This window comes from Rhinatrema bivittatum, chromosome 7 (genome assembly GCF_901001135.1).
Source record: "Rhinatrema bivittatum chromosome 7, aRhiBiv1.1, whole genome shotgun sequence".
NCBI classification, from domain to species: domain Eukaryota; kingdom Metazoa; phylum Chordata; class Amphibia; order Gymnophiona; family Rhinatrematidae; genus Rhinatrema; species Rhinatrema bivittatum.
Window position 1 is genome coordinate 167,420,229 of NC_042621.1, and position 15,109 is coordinate 167,435,337.

The following is a 15,109-nucleotide window of genomic DNA, read 5'->3' on the forward strand; positions in this document are numbered from 1 at the left end:
CTTTCCACATTTAAAAACATCACGGTCGCTTTAAAACAACTGGCAGAAAAGGTGGGGGCCCAGATGGTAATTCGTTACCCCTGTAAATGTATGGTAAAATTGAATAATGTTAATTATGTTTATTTTGAACCTTCCGATCTGGAAAAGTTCTTGAAAGCTAAGGATTTGCTGGGGGAAGCAGTTTCTGATCAAAGTTAGCTGTTAAAAAGTAGTAATGGGGTTAGGTTACCAGTATATATTTATATTAAAGTAAATATTACCTTGATTTGTGCTCTAATGTGTTGATCCCTCCTAATTTCATTGTATTATTGAGTATTAATTATGATATATTATATGTTAGAAGAGTTTTCTTCCTTGCTATTTTTTCTCCTATATGGAGATTGATTGTTGATACTCATTTTTTTGAATGACAGTGTTTTGTCATATATTCTGAAAATTCAATAAAGTTTAAATTACAAAAAAAAAAAAACATCACGGTCATCTGTATTTCAAAACTGGTCATTTTCCTATTTGGAAGTTAAAATAAATAAATAAAGCTAATCAGCCTTATAAAGAACCCATTTTTTTCAGCTACCACTATTTTTTTTTTAATTCTTCATAGCATAAACAGATATGAAATTGGACCACAAAAACAAAACTAATGCAGTCTTAATTAGTTTATTATCCTAATGGTCATTATCCTTGCACATTAATATACTAATCTTCAGAATGTATGATATTTCCTGATGTGTAGAATCTTTTTGTTAATTTGGAAGAGCAGAAATAAAATGTGGGCAAAAGAAAAATGTTTAAACCATCCAGTCTTAAGTAGACAAGATCTACAAATAAAAAGGAGCTGTAGTCTAGTGGTTAGAGGAGAAGGTTGAAAGCCAGGGTTCAAATCCTACTGCTTACTCTTCACCCTCTGCTGTCTCAGATAAACACATATTTTAAGACTTCTGGGGAAAAGGAAATACGTAATGTACCTGAATATAATCTGCTTTGAAGTGCCTGAAAGGCAGAATATAAATTAAAAAAAAAAAACACACACACACACACACACACAGTTGTATTTACTATTCAGGGTATGGCAGCCAAGAACTTTTTCGCAGCTAAATTTAACATTTTTCCTCACTAAGATCCCCATACATCAGCAAGTGCTGCAAATTAGAAAGCAAAATGACATATCTCAGCATGTGAAAAACAAACAAAAAAAAAAAAAATCAAACAAGGCCTTGCTTCCATATCCATTAGCTGGATTAGCTCTGCAGATAATACCGCTGACAAGTACAGCCCCCCAGTTTTCTGCAGTAGATTTTTCAAGTTTGAGGCAATTATGCAGAACATTTGCATAATTTTGCATAAAGACTCACAACACTATGCAACAAATTGTAATACCTTTCACATTGTTTTTAAACAATATTTAAACTATATAGAAATACAAATACAAAAATTGAATATTTATCAAATAAAGACAAGCTTAACTGTGATTTGTCACTCTTGCTTTGAACTGAAATACAATGGGGTACACATCTTCAGTCAGTGTCTGGGCAGCAAAGTTAGCCAGCAAACTTATCCAGTTAACTTTGGAGTCACATTCAATAGTGCAGCCACACTATATAAAACAGAGCCGGATAACTTTATTCAGCTAACGTATCTTGTTCCTGAAACACCCCGGCACAATCCTGTTATCTGGCTAGATTTTAGCTGGATATCCTACTAAAGTTTAACCAGATAAGCACCCAAATATTCATTTAGCCAGATTAACTAATGAGTTATCTAACGAAATGCTTCCAAATATGGACATCAATGCAACCATTCATTTAATATTTTCTTGAGAAAATCCTGTCTTTCCAATTATGTGTGTTTATGTACATTGAAAATGCCCTTAATATCAACTTGTCATGCTGTTAATTACAAAAAGATGCGTATGTACATAGTGGAGATATGGTAACAGACACAAAGTTGGAATTAGCACATGTATGAAAACTTGTGAGCTGTAGTGCCAGTTGTCCTATATAGGGATGCACTTTCGGGTTCATGTGGCCACGGGAAAATCTCATTTTCCCACAGATTGGCTTTTTTTTTTTAAGTAAAAAATTGTTTTTCAGCTTAGTGTGCGCTAACGGGAGTTAGCACACACTAACAAAAACAAAAAGTAACAAAAAGTTACAAAAATTAATGATTTTTTGTTAGTGTGCGCGCACTAAGCTGAAGAATGATTTTTCACGAAAATTCAGGGAAAATGTGATCGTTTATCGATTTTACCGATATATGATGAATTAAGAAATATGGTACGATATTTTAATTCATCATAAAAATGATTCACATCCCTAGTCCTATATCTGGCAGAGACCGCATTAATTTCAATTCATGGAAACCTTGACATCAACAGTTGCAGACTTCCAAAATACATCCAGGTCTTTGTAGCTGGTGTATGTTTGGTAGGGATGTGCAGAGGGACGCCATACGTTGCATTCAGGATTCATATTCGTTGGGGGGGCAGATATGTTGCATTCAGCAAGGGGGCCACCGATACGTTCATGCGTTAATTCAATTTTAGCTGGGAAACGAATAAGAATTAACTACAACACCCCACCTTCCTGCCCCCCCCCCCCAAGACTTACCAAAACTCCATGGTGGTCCGGCGGGGGGGGGGGGGGGGGGGCTGGGAGCCATCTCCTGCACTCATGTCCTCGGCTGCCAGTATTCAAAATGGCGCCAATAGCCTTTGAACTTACTATGTCACAGGAGCTACCGGTGCCATTGGTCGGCCCCTGTCACATGGTAGGAGCAATGGATGGCCAGCGGCGCCATCTTGTGCTCCTACCATGTGACAGGGGCTGACCAATGGCACCGGTAGCCCCTGTGACATAGTAAGGGCAAAGGCTATCGGTGCCATTTTGATTACTGGCAGCCGACGGCACGAGTGCAGGAGATCACTCCCGGACCCCCGCTGGACCACCAGGGAGTTTTGGGAAGTCTTGGGGGGGGTCAGGAGGGTGGGGGGGTTTGTTTAAATTTGCTCCTTTAGACGGCCGAATAATTTGGCAAAGATTTGTTGTACTCGTGGGGGAAGCGAAACATATCGCAATTCCCCACGAGTACAACGAATATGGCCCTATACATTGCGGATTACAAATACGTAGGAAACGAATGCACACCCCTAATGTTTGGCCATATATGCAGGTGCAAGAACCTTCAGCTAAAGATGAAATTCTTCTAAAGGGACATCACTTCATGCAGGATTTATATCAAAATCACCTTTGATTTGATTTAAGAGAACTTTTAGGGATCAAACACTCGGACTGCTTTCTCTATCCACTCCAATCTCACCCCTCCCTCCTGTTCTCTTCACAACAGGAAGGGAGGAGGGTGTTACGCTTGGGCTCCGGTCAGGAGTCGTGAACACCACCCAGCAGGGTGGCTCCAGGTGGAGAGAGACAGGAAGCTAGAAACAGTGTCTGGTTCCAGGCTAGGTCAGGGCAGGCAGCAAGTATCAGAGTCTGGGTTCAGGCTGGGTTAGGGCAGGCGGCAAGTAGCAGTGTCTAAGTACAGGCTGGGTCAGGGCAGGTGGCAGTCAGCAGTGTCTGGGTCCAGGCTGGGTCAGGGCACAGTAAGCAGGGCAAGGCAGGTCAGAAGGCCCGTAGGCCACACACACACACACAGAAGGCCCGTAGGCCACACACCAATAGCGGGGCAAGGCAGGTCAGAAGGCCCATAGGCCACACACACACAGAAGGCCCGTAGGCCACACACCATAAGCGGGGCAAGGCAGGTCAGAAGGCCCGTAGGCCACACACACACAGAAGGCCCGTAGGCCACACACCATAAGCGGGGCAAGGCAGGTCAGAAGGCCCGTAGGCCACACACACACAGACAGAAGGCCCGTAGGCCACACACCGTAAGCAGAGCAGGCAGGTCAGAAGGCCCGTAGGCCACATATACACAGAAGGCCCGTAGGCCACACACCGTAGTCAGGGCAAGCAGGTCAGAAGGCCCGTAGGCCATACATACACAGAAGGCCCGTAGGCCACACACCGTAAGCAGAGCAGGCAGGTCAGAAGGCCCGTAGGCCACACACCGTAGTCAGGGCAAGCAGGTCAGAAGGCCCGTAGGCCACACATACACAGAAGGCCCGTAGGCCACACACCGTAAGCAGAGCAGGCAGGTCAGAAGGCCCGTAGGCCAGGTAAGAAAAGCGAGGAAGAAGGCCCGAAGGCCACGCAAGGCAAGGAAAGGCCCGAAGGCCGCGCAGGGCTAGAGCAGGGAGCCCAGGTGAGCTCGATGCCGAAGCACCGAGCGAACTGTCAGGCAGGGTTATAAGGGCCAACCCAGAACATAGAGTGGATAGGGGAGATGGCCTGGGCCTGTCAGGAGAGCCAGCACTAGAGGGACCCCTGGTGGTGAGGCGGTTGCACTGCAGCCAAAACTGTAACAGTGGGTACCTCTTCTGTCTGCTCAAGCCTCAGCCTCACCATTCTCTTCCTGTTCCCTACAGACTGCTTTCAAGGTGGATGGAAGGGGAGGGGCTGGAGCAGGTAGCAGGTAGCAGAGAAAGAGCCCAAACTGAAAGCAGGTAAACTTCAGGTTTGTTGACTGTGCAACAGGTTTGAAATTAGGCGACTAATTATGCAGTTTATCCCAGGACTACAGAATTGAGGGAGACGGGGGTATTACACATAACCAATCCATACAGGAAGCAACACTTTTAACCAGATTGTTGATTTCATTAATCATCAGTTCCCTTCCCCATAAAATAAATATAGAGAGCAGGGCAACAATTTTAAAAGGATAGGGGGTATTATTTTCCCCTCCCTTTTAATGCAATTTTCACACCAAGCAGGATTCTCTTTCTCCTTCAAAATGAAGGGAATGGGGAACTATGCATGGACCGGTTTCATTTTCTTTTAAAAAAAAAAAAAAAAAAAGCATGTAATGGCAACATACTGACAGACACCCAACAACAGATGCGCTTACAATGCTCCGTCAGGGTTCAAACCCAGCAGCAGCCCCCACTGCATTATCAAGATGATTTATACTGCTGCTTCTACCATTTATTTTCACCATTCTTATACCTGTAACTTTATATTTCTTGACTTTTTTAATTCTGTTCATTATTTATGATATTTTAAATTAATTGTTAGCTTAGTCTGTACTTTTAGTTTTCACTGCACAGTATTTTAACTTTGTATTGATTTTGTTATAACCTTACTTTGAGCTTTTTTTCAGAAAGGTGAGTAATAAATAAATGTGGATTGGATTAAAGTTGGAGCAGAAAAAGGGGAATCATCTATCAAGCAAAAAAATACAAGAGGACGCTTCGCTCACCCAACCTGACTCATTGTTAACATCATTCTTGTTCTCCTTCACGCGGGAAAGTAAAAAATTGAAAGGTTTCAAATTACAATAGACGCCTCCCTGCTAGCTGGTCAGGATTTTGAGATCACCTAAACTATCCCTCAGGATATTCAGTTTTATCTAGCACTCTATCTAAATCATAATTGAATTCCAGCACTAGATCTGCTGTGGAAGATTATTCTCAGCACGTGAAATATTTCAACAGCATGGAGCTATCATATCTGGATTTTGCCAAGACATCTGACATGGGGACATAAAAGGTAAGTCATAAGATCTGCATCTGTGGAACTGGAGCCAAAATATGCAGAGTGGAAACTGGTTCGATAGTGCGATGCAAAAGGTAGCAATACATGGGAAATGCTGTAAAAGTCGTGTAGAGTGGAAAGTGGAGTGCTACAGGAATAGTTCTTCCTTAAGATAAATGGGTAGAATGACACAAACAGAAGAATCAACTAAACAGTTTTTAGAACACTTAGAAGGATGAAGAGAAAGGGCAGCTTGTTTTAAAAAAAAACAGTTTACTTGCATAAAAATGTTCAGCATCAGAAGTGAAGAATCGAAAAGAATCAAAATTAATGCTATTAGCAGTTAAAGCTGAACAGACAGACTCTGGGATAACGACTCCCACAGTATGCAATATAGCTGGGTCCTTCATCCCTTTCATCATTTTCATGCTGGATCCCCCAGATCTCTCTTTCTGTAGTCTTGTTAAATCAAGACTACAATTAAAATGTTACCAACTGCCCAGGTACTCACTTGAAAATTTTTCAGTTAATCTATTTGCAATGCATGTAAAATTGGTGGCACTTTCAGAAGGAGAATTTTGCTACAATCAGAAATCTAAAACACAAAACGGGTATGAGAGGCAAAGGACAAGGGGCAAAGATCAAGATAGAACAACTGGCTGAGACTTACTGATGCTCCTGGTGACTCTGGGCAAATCACTTCAAAATTAGGGGCTGATGCAATAAAGTGCGCCCAACCTAGCACACAGGTTTACATGTGGTTGGATGCACTAGACTAGCACCCGATGCAATAAGGAGATTAAGAGCATCCAAAACACGTGCACAAACAAATGCATGGCCAACAGTGCTCATCACAATGTAGATGAGGCTATTAGCTATTACCCCACAAAGCAGAAAATCACTGTGTCTAACGCATACTTTTTAATGCGGCAAATTTAACTCTAGATCCGGAGGTGGTGTAAAGTCAATCCACGAGTCAAGGGCTCATGAGAAGTTTAAAAAGTCGATCCTCATGGTTCCTCCTACTTATTATCATTCTGACACTTAAACTTACTGCTTGTGGTGTTGAAAAATACAATGTATACTGACTTGATTAAAAAAAATATATATATATATTATATATATATATATATACATACTTTGGATGTACATTTTGGATACCCATAGCAACCTCAGCAAAATTGGCCAGAAGCGAGATAAAAATAGACACTTGTATTGAGTGCCCATTACAATTGTGGGCGGCCTATGCATTTGAGAACTAGGGATGCACAATTCTCCCCAGCGCAGCCCTTCATTTAAATACTGCATCAGGCACCCAGGAGAAGCGGCTGCATGCGCATTATGAAAACAGGCTCTCAATACGAGCGCCCATTTTCAATGCGCATCTTATTGCATTGGCGGAGGAGGAATAGCCTAGTGGTTAGAGCAGTGGACTATGAACCAGGAGACCAGGGTTCAAGCCCTGCTGTCGCTCCTTGTGACCTTGGGCAAGTCACTTTACCCTACATTGCCTCAGGTACAAAAATCTAGATTGTAAGCCCTCTGGGGATAGAGAAATACCTACAGTACCTGAATGTAAACCGGTGTGATATCTCAATTGAGAATGTCAGTATATAAAAACAATAAATAAATAAATAAATAAATAAATAAATAAAATAAATAAATCCTCTAGAGCAGGGAACTAACTACCTGCTGTACCTGATTGCAACTTGCCTAGAGCTCGAATTTACAAAGGTAATTAAATCTCACAGGCTTGTGAAAGATATTACTGCTGCTGGAATGCAGACTGCAACAAGTAGCAAATAAACCAAGTGACCAATAAAATAAACTGCTGTAAGTGAGCTCAGATGTATTGTAGTTAAATGTAGAGCTCAGTTCTTACTTGTAAGCTTATTCCTGCCAGGCTGTTCTATTCCTGGCACTGCATACTTTTTACTGTACTCCCCAGGTTTTGCAATCACTGCTCTATGGCGTTTGTGATGATTTCAGTACAGTAAGTGGGCGGCTCTCAGTTTTGTTTTTCTGCTAGGTTGGAAGCATATCCAGACTGAACTCCTCCCTCTAGTACTGCAGCATGGGAAAACAACTGTCAGATATAACCAGGTAAACCAGCTAAATGATTGCCCAATACTGTTAGAAGGGCATGCATTTCTTCTAAGAATGCTGGACTTCTAGTGAATTACTGAAAAATCTAACCATGTTAGCCAGAAAGAACAATTTTGATTAGTATCTTGCAGAGTCTGGAGGAAAAAGTATCATTTTTTTGAGAAACTGCAGCAACAATTCATAAACCTGAGAAGAGAGGCCAATAAATATAAAAGGCTCCTTTAGTTTGTTAGAACTTGGCAATCTCTCTGATCTATATGTTTATATAAATGGCTTCATTTAAACAAGAGAACCTTCAATTTCCTCTCTCTCCTGACTAACTAAAAACCCCTTTCAGGAAGTTGAAGAATTTGAGAGCAGTGGTGCAGGAAAAGCAGACAAAGTTGATTTGTTTCTGCAGCCTGTGTCTGGATACAGACTTAGAATACACACAAAGAAAACGCATCTTTCACCTAAGCACTTACCCACCTTCTCTGGAGCTTCCCTTCTCTCCCCTCTGCTCTATTTTCAAATTTTGAGTTCAGGAAATGCCATCTTTAGCCGGCCCTGTGGAAGCAAGGCGCAGCTCCTGTCAAATTGTTTTCTCCAACAAGCCCATTCTGTCCTTCTCAAGGCCAGATCCCATACCCACTACAGAGAATGAAAGTTAGCAGAGGCTGCAAAAGCTGCAGTCATTTCCTGGTGTCCAGCCTCTACTTTGCAGTGAAATAATCAAATTGCTGCCACATACTGACTGATGTTTTCATGCCCAAGGTTAAGTAGAATGCAGTCACAGCAGAAATACCTACAGCCCCACTTTAATGAGAATATAAACCTCATACAGGTATGAAGATTAATATTACACAAACTATTAGAAAGAATGAAAATAAAATTCAACTTTCATATGTTTTTCAAATTTATATAAACTTCTATGCATTGCTGTGATGAGTAAATAGGGACCTTCATTTTCAGTGTTTTACTTTATTTTTCCTGGGAATTTCAATGTTAGAATAGAGAAAAAAAAACCAGTTAAATTATTTTTCCACTGATTTCACAATTTTCATTGTTTCATTGATTATTTTTTTATTTTAGATAGAACATTGAAGTTCTCGGGAAAAGTAAAATAAAAACAGAGAAACAGAGCTCCCATGAATAAAGAAGAAGAGAGTACTAACAAAGATGCACAAAGGCATTCAGGATGTCAAAAAAATCTCTCAAATTTAAAGCATGAAAGTGATGTATTAGATGTAAAATGAATTAAAAATCAACATACTAGAACGGTTATCACGGGGATAGACCAGATAAAGCAAATGGGGCCGAGCGGGATACATTGGAGGTTATTCAAGGGAACTTAGGACAATTCTAGCAGCTCTGCTGTCTGATATTTTCATGATGCAGAGATGATTCCTCTTCACAAAACTGGAATAAGCAGTCTTAAAATTGCATGCTAGTTTGACCTCAGGGGTGAGTAAATTAATGGAATCATTGCTAAAAAAAAAAAAAAAAAAAAAAAAGATAGTGTAGATTTTGGAATCCAATGGATAAAAAGAACAGAGGCAGCATGGCTACACTAAAACAGGTAGATCTTGTCAGACACATCTAAATCAAATTCTTTGATTGGGTGACCAGAAGGTTAGATCAGGGGACAGCGCTAGATGAAGTGCACTTGAATTTTAGCAAAGTTCTTGACACCATTCTGCATAGGCAACTTATATGCAAATTGAGTGCCCTAATTATGGGACCTAAAGTGATTGGATTGGGTTATAATCTGGTTGAGTGGAAGGCAAGAAAACATAGTCGTAAACTGAGTTCATTCCAGGGAAGGGGGTTTAGCACCACTGTGCCACTGGGATCAGTCCTTGATCTAATTCCATTTAATATTTTTTTTCATGCAATCTTGTAGAAGAGCTACCAGGAAAGATTTGCCTTTTTTTTCAGATTCCAAAATCTGAAACAGGGTAAAAAAAACCCTGGAAGGTAAGGAAAACGTGAGAAGGGAAGCAAGGAGGTTAGAGCCTGGCAGCTAAGTCTTAATGCTAAAAAAAACAACAACACAGGGCCGTGCATTTTGGATTGCAAACAACCAAGGGAGCAGCACAGTATAGGGGTGAAGTTGTGCACAAAGCAAGAGCAGGATCTCAGGGTGATCATATATGATGTGGCCAAAAAGGTATAAGAGGCAACAATGCTTGGGTGCCTAGGGAGAGGAGTAGCCAGCAGGAAATTAGAGGTAATATTGCCTCTATACAAAGTCTTTGATGAGCCTTCATTTAGAGTATTCTACAGTTTTGGAGACTATACATTCAAAAGGAGATAAACCAAACAGAGCTGGTCCAGAGGGCAGCTACTAAAATTGTCAACAGTTTTCAATCACAAAGCAGAATAGGTCCAGCTCTCAAATTGTCTCAGGACTAGAGTCTTCAAATCTCAAAGATTTCCTATTGGCTACAGGTCCAGGCTTTGAAGACCTTCACTTTCTTACTGCTGAGCCACACCACTGCTGCTTTTGCTTTATGCATAAGGTCACTGATCTGCTAAAAGGTTAGGAAAATGGACATTCGTTAATTGAGCATCCCTTTTCCTAGCCTGACCGCCCGCATACTTTTTTTTTTTTTTTTGTTAAGCGTTCTCCTTTTTGTTCCTCAGACTTAATATCGACACAATATTAAGTCAGGGACAGGTGTTAATTTTGGAGAGTAAAAATGTGCATTTTTTTTTGCATCGGGGAGAATAGCTAATAGCCTCATCAACATGAATTTACATGTGATGAGCGCTATTAGCTTTGCGGGGGGGGAGGGGGGGTTTTGACGTGCATTTTGGATGCGCTAATCCCCTTATAGCATAAGGGGTTGTGGACGTGCATCCAAAACACATGTCCAACCACGGGTTAACCAGTGCGCTCAGGTACGTGTACTGTACTGCATCGGCCTGCTAGTGTTTATTTGCAAACGCTATGCATCACATCATATGACTTTTCTTCGGCAGTGGCTTCCTTCTTACCACCCTCCCATATAGGCCATGTTTGAGAAATAATCTTGAAATCACTGAACAGTCAACATTTCTGCCAGAGACCTCTGTATTTCTTTTAAAGTAATCTTAAGCCTCACAGTGATCTTCTGCAGCAGTTTCCTTAAACCACGGATATTCTTTGAAGGGATGGCCTGATTGCGGCAGTATTTTGCTGGTGCCACGGTGTTTCCATTTTCCAGTGATGAACCTGACAGTGCCTCAAGAGGTGTTCACGCACACTGAAAGTTTCTCATAGGCTAACCCCTCCCCCCCCCCCCAAGCTGTATCTTTCAATAACATTTTGGCAGCCCCTTTTTCGGCACGTTTTGACCTTTGCTTCAGATTCACGTCACAGAACAGAAACAGCTTGATTCTTCATCCAGGAGTATTCAAATCAGCTCAACTACTGTGATAGCACACAGATTGGCTCTATTTGACTTATCCACAGGCCCTGCTAAGGCAATTTTTTGAACCAGAGCTAATTTGCATTTGCTATGATGAAGGGTGTGAAAGCTTATACAAATCAAGACTTTTGTTTTTTTAATTACTTTTAGAACATTTTGATAATTCATTTTGATAATTCAGGAAAAACTTCTACGTTAATGCAGTTTGATTTTTATTTTTCAAACAGAATGTGAAAACCATACAAGAGTGTTAAGACTTTTGCAAGGCACTGTATTTCACTTACATATGCTCTAAAATTATTTGTTTTAACTATAAAACCAAATTTGGAAGATTGAGCATTTAATAAAACTATTTTTCCATTATTGAGTTTCCATAACAAAGAGTACTACCAGATTTACAAAGAATGTTAGCCTGCTGCCTGTGACATGAAATCCATGCAAGTAGATTAGATAATGCTGTATACAAGAAATTCAAGGGCCTAATTATCAAAATACGTGAATACTCACTGTTAGTAAATTGGTCCCATAGGGATTAACGGGGCCTGTCTACTAGCAACCGTGACAGCGCACGTTAATGCATGCTACCGCACTTTCATAAATAGGCCCTTCCATCTGAGAATTTACTGTTGGTGTATGCTGCATCATATTGAATTTGGTGTGCTATGAGTTAAGAACATAAGAAAATGCCATACTGGGTCAGACCAAGGGTCCATCAAGCCCAGCATCCTGTTTCCAACAGTGGCCAATCCAGGCCATAAGAACCTGGCAAGTACCCAAAAACTAAGTCTATTCCATGTAACCATTGCTAATGGCAGTGGCTATTCTCTAAGTGAACTTAATAGCAGGTAATGGACTTCTCCTCCAAGAACTTATCCAATCCTTTTTTAAACACAGCTATACTAACTGCACTAACCACATTCTCTGGCAACAAATTCCAGAGTTTAATTGTGCGTTGAGTTGTCTTTTTGTTATCAACATTTCTTTCCTATCTTGCCTAACTATAATTCCAGTAAGGCCTGCTTATTCTCAATACTGTGAAGCACAAGATTCAAATTGACTGGTTTACTGTCCATTTGATTCAGTCACTTTTTCACACTGTACAAGAGTACTATGTACACACCATCAGCTATAGTCTGTAGGCACAGCATATATGTAATATGCATCAGTTCATAGTGTAAAGATACAAAAGCATCATGGTCTAACATCAGCTTATAAGTAGGGCTTTAAAACAGTCTCCTACAGTGATCGTGCCGAATTTCCACATTTCACTCCACAAGCAGACATTCTTAAACTGGAAAACACACACTGAAATCAGATCCCATTATCCATTAGCTCAGAAACAGCAGAAAATTACAGAATTTAAGCCTATGAGTAACTCCCTTGTGGCAGGTCAGACTCACACAGATCCCTCTCAGGTGTTCAGCACTCAAAAAAGTTGCCAAGGAAATGCCTGTTACAAATTCAGATTTATATGCATGAGAGCATACTCCTGAACACTTTACACTCTTCTTATTCACCAAATTACGCACATCACACAGACAGATTCTCGGATGCAAAATGTTTATTTTGTTGCCTCATTAATATATACATCTCTCAGGATAAAGGTTACTTAATAATCAACATATGTAGTTTTGTAAAGAGTGCTCATATGGGAAATATTCTCCAAGAGGAAATCTCTCATGTGCACTCCCAAGTTATTTATGGATATGAAAAAAAAAAAAACCCCCAAAAAAACTCTGCCTCCTTTAGTTCTGCAGAAAGTCTACAAACCTCTGCATGTGAAGACTAGCTAGATTACCCTCAGACAGAACAGAAACAAAGAATGAAGTTCTCTACTAGCCAAACCAAAACACGAGTTTTAAAAATACCCATAATCATTCTTATGTAATATCAGAGAGTCATGTGTGTGCCTAGAGCAGTTTTTTCAACTCGAGTTCATAAAAATAATAGTATTACAGATCATCTAAATTCCTATAGCGAAAGCGGTCCTATTCCAGTCCCTGAGTGCCACAGCCAGTTCAGCACAGGATGCCCATAATGAATATTTATGAAACATAATAAAGTTAATTTTCAGGCTTTGGTTACCATGAAGACCACTTAATTTTGGTTCTATAGGATTGGCCACATTTTTCCCATTGCTACTGCAGAACCAGAAGCAGCTCCCTCCCTAACACCACCCATGCACATTATCCATGCTTTAACTTTTTTCTTTACTCTGGTCATACCCACCCCCCTTCCAGCTCTGTGGGTTCTTATCTCTGTTTCAATGCTATAACTGAAAGGGAAATGACATTTCCGGGACTACAACAGAATATCTGTGCTTTTTGCTATTGTCACCTTGATTGTAACAGAAAATGTTAAAATTTACTTTGCTGATTAGCTATTGTAATTTAAGTTTATTGTAAATTCTATTATAGAACCCATACAATGATAAACGTCATCTCTGTGAACAAGCTCCCCTGCATGTATGTTTCTACTCTCTTTTTAGTTACAGGGATATGGGCTGGAAAAATTCCAAGCACTGGATTACCCACCCACCTAAAATCTGGAGACTGGTGTCCAAAATAAGAGATGTAGATGGGGTTGGAGCTGGGGAGTGCTACAGTGACTGCCATCAGGCTGGCCAGCGCTGTAGCAGCTACCACTGGAGAGGCCATACTGCTGGACTAAGGAGAAGGAGCTGGAAGGGAGGAGAGTGAAAGAGGTTGAGGGTGGGTGAGTATCCATGGAAGGGAGAACCAAGAGTAGAGTAAGATAGTAGGGGGATATAAAGAAGGGGAGAGTGAAGAAAAGTGAAACAAAAATAAAAGTAAAACAAAAACAGAAAAAAAGACAAAAAAAGGAGCAAAACACACACACAAAAAAAAAAAAAGACATAACTTCTAGTGATGAGAATCGTACCAGCAATCATTTCCGTTTTCATAGAACCATGGGAAATTTCGTTTTCCATGGTTCTGGCCTTTTTTTTTTTTTCCGGCTGTCCCGATCCAGAAAAAAAAAAAAAAACCCAGCCCAATCCTTCAGGTTTAATTATTTACAATCCCCCACCTTCCCATCTTTCATTGATGGGAAGGTGGGGGATTGTAAATAAAATGGCCGGCGCCATCTTGAAAAATGGCGCCGGCCATCCATTGCTCCTACCATGTGACAGGGGCCGGCCAATGGCACTGATAGCCCCTGTCACATGGTAAGGGCAAAGGGCCACCGGTGCCATTTTGATTAGTGGCAGCAGACGGCCCGAGAGGGGGACATCGCTCACTGGACCACCAGGGACTTTAGGCAAGTTTTGCACTGGTCAGGAGGTTGGGGGATTGTATATAATTAGATCTGAAGGGTTGGGGTGGGTTTGAGGGGGGGGTTTCTATGTGCCCTTTCTCTCCTCCCCCCCCAAAAACGATAATAAAACCACAGGAAATTTCATGGGATTTTCCTATCATTTTCGGGGACCCAGATATATGATGAATTAAGAAATATCGTACGATATTTTAGTTCGTCAAAAAAAATGATGCACATCCCTAATACCTTCTCCTGCTGCAGGGTCAATGGTATATCAGGAATGTGTTGTGAAAAAATGAAATCGGGAAGTAGGTGACAGGATGGAGAATGAATCTGAGCTCTATGAGAAAATACATTGAATTGGGGATGAAGAAGAAAGAGAATGGAATTAGAAGCAAGCAAGGTGGGGTAAAATAGAATCCGATGTCTGCCAGGGAGGGGGTTTAAGGGATTGAATCGGAGGTCTGGGGGGGAAGAGAAAAGAATTGAAGGTAGGTAAGAATGGAATCTAGAAGCCTGCCTGGGAAGGGTGAGAGTTAAGGGATCAGTTCTGAGGTAGATGAGGTAGGAGAGAATGGAATCTGGCAGGGAAGGGGGCAACAGAGCATCAACAGTGCCTAAGAGTGCCAAAAGCCCAAACTGTATCACTTACCTCCCTCTTTCATTCCTACTAAGATTTAATTTATTTTTTTTTCTTTCAAACCACCTCAATACTATTTTTTCTTATGACCCACGCTGGACCTTAGCTAC

The 15,109-nt window shown here is 40.9% G+C and overlaps 1 protein-coding gene across 11 annotated transcripts in view; it reads right to left on the reverse strand.

Annotated features, from left to right (window-relative positions):
* Nucleotides 1-15,109, reverse strand: part of ZMIZ1 (zinc finger MIZ-type containing 1) — a 1,075,801-nt gene that overhangs the window by 958,870 nt on the left and 101,822 nt on the right. For 2 of the 11 annotated variants that reach the window (XM_029609500.1, XM_029609497.1), the window contains exon 2: nt 8,160-8,237. The exons of 7 other annotated variants lie outside the window; for them this stretch is intronic. The gene's annotated coding sequence lies outside the window, so the exon portion shown is untranslated. Of the gene's footprint in view, nt 1-8,155; nt 8,238-15,109 lie in introns of all 11 variants that reach the window. 2 more of the 11 variants (XM_029609501.1, XM_029609499.1) reach the window with 1 other exon arrangement.